The sequence below is a fragment of the Lolium rigidum genome, chromosome 6, assembly GCF_022539505.1.
Source record: "Lolium rigidum isolate FL_2022 chromosome 6, APGP_CSIRO_Lrig_0.1, whole genome shotgun sequence".
Taxonomy (NCBI): domain Eukaryota; kingdom Viridiplantae; phylum Streptophyta; class Magnoliopsida; order Poales; family Poaceae; genus Lolium; species Lolium rigidum.
Genome location: NC_061513.1, coordinates 164,846,840 through 164,852,530, shown reverse-complemented (window position 1 = coordinate 164,852,530; position 5,691 = coordinate 164,846,840).

The window sequence follows — 5,691 nt, the reverse complement described above, 5'->3', positions numbered from 1 at the left end:
CGGCACCTACTACACCTTGGGAAGATATTAGTATGGATTTTGTGTTGGGTTTGCCGCGTACTAAAAGAGGCCATGATTCTATATTTGTGGTAGTGGACAGATTTTCTAAAATGTCACACTTTATTGCTCGTCACAAAAGCGACGATGCGTCGCATATTGCTAACCCGTTTTTCAGTGGAGATTGTTCGACTACATGGAGTCCCAAAGACTATTGTTTCGATCGTGATGTGAAGTTCATGAGCTACTTCCGGAAGACACTTTGGGGAAAGCCAGGGACAAAGCTACCGTTCAGTACTACTTGTCATCCCCAAACTGATGGTCAAACTGAGGTGGTGAATCGAACCTTGTCACAACTGCTGAGATCCATGATCAAGAAGAACCTGAAGGAGTGGGAAGAGTGTTTGCCGAATGTAGAGTTTGCTTACAACAGGGCGGTACGTTCTACCACGAAGTTGTGTCCTTTTGAGGTGGTGTATGGTTTCAAACCCATTACTCCACTTGATTTGTTGCCTTTGCCCATACATGAGAGAGTTAATATGGAGGCATCCAAGAGGGCAGATTTTGTGCGAAAAATCCATGTGAAGACTAAAGAGTTGATAGAGAAGAAAGGCAAGAGCAATGCTGCAAGGATGAATAAGAAGCGTAAAGAGATGTTGTTCAAGCCTGGTGATATGGTATGGGTACATTTTCGCAAGGATAGGTTCCCGAAGCTGCGGAAGTCTAAGTTGAAGCCTCGTGGTGTTGGTCCTTACAAAGTGCTTGCCAAGATCAATGATAATGCATACTCAATAGATCTTCCAGTTGATGAGTTTGGTGTCAGTAATTCTTTCAATGTTGCTGATTTGACACCATATGACGGAGAAGACCTTGGAGCGTCGAGGTCGATGCCTTTTGAAGGGGGGGGGGGAGATGATGAGGACATCCCTACTACACCACTACCTCCGTCATTGATAAATGAAGATGAACATGTCATGAAGCTCAAGTCCAATGAAGTTCGGATTGGACCAATTACAAGGGCTCGTGCGAAGCTACTTAAACAACAAGTGAACTTGTTTCTAAACGGTACTTTGATTGATGAGAACTTTATACTGCCTAAGTCCTATTACTTATGTATCATCAGGTATCAAGAGGAGACGAGCGTCGCACGAGGAGTAGAGGAGCAGCTGGACATGAAGACGGACGTCAAGATGGACGTGAAGCTGGACATGAAGATATCTCATGGTCGCGCGAGGGAGGAGCGGGAGGCATGCGCGAGAGGAGAAGACGACGTCCAGGCCGGTCCAGCGCCCGGTTAGACCGGCCTCCAGACCGGCCAGCCCGGTCCCTGGCCCGGTTGACCGGTCGCCAACCGGATGGGATGCATCGTACCGGACCAAAACCGGAAACTTCGCAACTTCCCGGTTGCCGACCGGTTGACCAGACGCCAGACCGGCCGATCCGGTCCCTGGCCCGGTTGACCGGATTCCAGACCGGATTCATCCGAGTCTGTCTCGACCAGATCTATTCTGGGTCGGTTATTCTTGTATCTTTTCGACCAGAAGTCGTCCCGGACGCCTATATAAGTGCCCAGGACGCCCCCTAGCTGCTTTAGACCACGTTTAAGATAAACCCTAGTTCTTAGTTGTTTGCTCTAGCAAAACTATTGAATCCCTACACCATATTGCTTGATATTGGGTAGATCCCGAAAAAGTCTTGTGTGATCTCGATGTTCCATTGGGAATTAGACGGTTGCAACTTACCGCTTCGTGGTCGGCGGCTACGTGCGCAAGTGTGTGGAGTTGCGAATATCTTGCAGGGTTGAGAGCTGTTGCATTGGCGTCAGGGACCAATCGAGAGATCTCGTTGCGTCATACAAGTTATCATCCACTTCATCATCGTGTTCCTCCACTGCCATCACCCCGTGATCATCATCACCGCTGTTGCTTACTGAGAAGATCGGGCCACCCCTTATCACCGAAGCCCCACTAGGATTCCCATTAGTCAAGTTCTTAAGCATGGCAGTCATCTCTGCCATTTGGCTTTGTAGGTCATCCTCCTTTTTCTTCTTCTCAGCATCATATGCCAAGAATCTAGATTTCATCTCTTTAACCGAAAGGTTAGAGTCTTACACTAGTAGGAAAAGCTTCATCAGGTGGCGCACGAAAATATGATTCTGTGGCGCACGGGCGGTGCGCCACGGAAACTTCGCCACAAAAATAGGGTTTCTGTGGCGCACCGTAGCATGCGCCACAGAATTAAGGTGTTCTGTGGCGCATACGGTCCAGCTCGCGCCTACAGAAATAGGTGTGCCACTGAATTCTATTTTGGTGCGCCACGAACAATGTACATGTATACTCGATTTTGTGCTCCCTGGTGTATTATACAGGTTTTATACAGGTTTTGTACACAGTATACAGGTATAATATAGACAGATAGACAGATATAATATGGACACATATAACATAGCAACGTTATACATCATCATCACAATACTTAGAGCCCAATCGAGATACATATATAGTGGCAAGTGTCAAATGTTTTGCATACAACTCTTAATTCATACAAAATTCACAATTTTGAGATACAAAGTAGTCTTCATCCGGTTCCTCCTTTGCTCCCTCATCTCTACCCACCAGTGCTCGCTTGCATCGGGGTCTTCATCCAAGCTCCTACAATGATGAAAATGGAAGAAAGTGAGACCAACAAGTCCGATGCACAAGAGAAATGGAATAAATGCCTCATACATTGTTGGTCAACACAAATATTAACATTCAGGAATGGCGTAAGTGAGACCAAGTCCGATGCACAAGAGATTGATATTTGTGCTATCTTACCAGGCTCACTTACACCACCCCCGAGTGTACGGTGACCAAACATTTTAATCATCGGCATTTTGAAAATCTCAAAGCAAATGGAATGACAAAATGGAATAAGTGCCTCATACATTGTTGGTCAACACAAATACTATGGTCGAAACCATAGTTGCGAGATACACCGCAAGCATACTTTGCAGTGGGCCCCTTCCCCGGCCGCCGTTCCATGAACGGGTGTTTGACGACACAACAACGCTGATCCGCCTCTCCGGCGCGTGAACCACGGCAGTCCCTCGCCGTCCAGCTGAACAAGTCCTTGATGCAAAGACCGTGCCGGCCTGCCCAGAGATTATGCCGGCCGTGTAGCAGCGCTTCGAGCCGTGTGTCCGTGCCCGCATCGTTCGCCTTCTTGCCCGGTGAACCAATAGACTGATCGTTGGAATAAGGAAACCGATGACGGCCGGTCGCAAGATTAAATTGCGATCGGCCGTCATCGGCTTCCTTATTCCAACGATTAGTCTATTCGTTCACCGGCAAGAAGGCGAAGAGTGCAGGCGCGTGAGACACGGCCTGAAGCGCGGCAACAGGGGTCGACATTATGCTAGGGAGGCTGGCACCGTCTTTGCATTAAGGACTCGTTCACGTACTGGACGGCGAGAGAAGAAAAGTGGTGATGCGCCGGAGAGGTAGGTCGGCGTTGTTGTCTCGTCAAGGACTCGTTCACGGAATGGCGGCCGGGGAAAGGGGGCCCGTCTACAAAGTATATTGCGGCGTATAGGTGACCAAACATTCTAATCATCAGCACTAAAATGGAAGAAAGAGCCAAGTGGTATCTCAACTAGATATCATATGCCTCATACTTTGTTGGTCGAAAGAAATATTAACATTTCGGGATGGGGTCAGTGAGGCCAGGTAGGATGCACAAGAGATTGATATTTGTGCCATCGCACCTGAGCTCACCGGCCCCACCCCGCAGTGTACAAGTGACCAAACAATTTAATCATCGGCACTAAAATGGAAGAAAGGCCAATGCAATTAAGAAGTAGCTAGTATGAACTAAATGGAATGCCTCATACTTTGTTGGTCGAAACAAATATTAACATCCAGGGATGGAGTAAGTGAGGCCAGGTAGGATGCACAAAATATTGATATTTGTGCCATCACACCAGGCTCACTTGCTCCACCCCCGAGTGTACGAGTGATCGACCAACCATCTAATCATCGACAAGTACAAAAACACCAACAAACCAGCAACCATGGTGACATAAGTCAAGATGCTCAAACACACATAGCATGCATGGAGCAGATGCTCCAAAGGAATTATTCATCACTTGGTATATAGACCAAGTGATGCCGGCAAAAGAGAGGCCAATCAAGAACCAAGAAATCCAAGTAAGTGATAGATATGCCTAAACAAGCAACAACACATAGCATATCCCAGACTAACCGGATGAGACAATCTTGGTAGCCAACTCGAATCACCTAGCACCACCTAGCCTTTTAAAACCATCGAAATAGTCCTTTTTCTTCAAAGGATACCACAATGGCATTCATTTACATGATCCCCTACTGTGGATATCTCTATTTTCATCAAAGCCAACAAGAAATAGAAATTTATCATTACTTAGTTGAGTTCAAAACAAAGCTGGGGTTCCATAAGGGATTATTCATCACTTGGTAGTAACTGTAGCGGCCCAGGATCATACCCCTATTAGATTTCTTTGTTCGTTTTTCTTTTTTGTGCATCATCATGGCATATGCATCATATCATCCACAAGATTTTATCAAATAAACATTATTTTTAAATAAAAACTATTTGTCCTTTTCCTCTCATATGGTTTTTATAATAAACCCTCCCTTTGCCATTTCTTTTAAACAAAACCCTAATACCAAAACTATATAAAAAAATAAAATTATTTGAACGTTTCAAATTCAATATAAAATTTGTTTAGTTCTGCTTTATTTTCAAATTGGTTTTCAAAACAGCTTCAAAAATTAAAAGGGAAATAAAACCCTAACCTCCAACCTGGGCCTCTCTCTTCTTTTTTCTTTGGCCTTCTTCCTTCTCTACTTCCTGACATCTCGGCTTTGAGCCCACGAACCAGGCCAGGTCCTCATCATTCACTTGTTTTCTTCTTGCACACACAGAGCACAAGATCAGATTGCTTTGCCTGGACGTCATCCTCCTCCACGAGCCAACCACTCCACTTTTTCCTCTCTATAATTCCCCGCAAGTGCTGCAGCAAACCCTAGTCCTAATCCCCAATCGGCGCCGCCAACCTCTGCAATTTTCTTTCCCCTTCCCAAATCAAACTGGAGGGCAAGTTTCAGAAATTTCAGAATAAAATTTCAGGAAGCACTGAACACCTTTGCCGCAGCATCGTCGTCGGCCCGTCGTCTCCGACCACCTTTCGCCGAACCAAGGCCACCACGAGCTTCTCCTTGTCACGCTGAATCTCCTCGACTCAAGAAAGCTTCCAATCGAGCTGGAAATCGACGACAAGGACCGCTTCTTCACTTCCGGCCGCCGCAGACCTCCGCCGATTCCGGCCGCCTCCGAACTCCTTCGCTGCCGCCGATGTGTTCGCCAGCTTCCTGGTGAAGTCCTTGTTCCTTCCCCACTCTTCCTAGTCTCTTTTAACCACTGCCCGCTGACGCCTAAATCTGACGAACTGACGGCCGTATTTCTGTCCGAGGGTATCTCCGCCATGGCCGGCGGCAGACCTCCATGCCGCTCGTGCTCGTCTGCATCGCGCTCGTCTTCCTCCCCAGCATCGTCACGCGGCCCTGAGCCGTTTATCTTCACCAACATCCTCGCGGTGAGCTCCGCCTTTTCCCCTCTCTTCCCGTATGTATCCGGTGTTGTAGCCTTGCAAACGTCGACGTCCGCGCACACGCA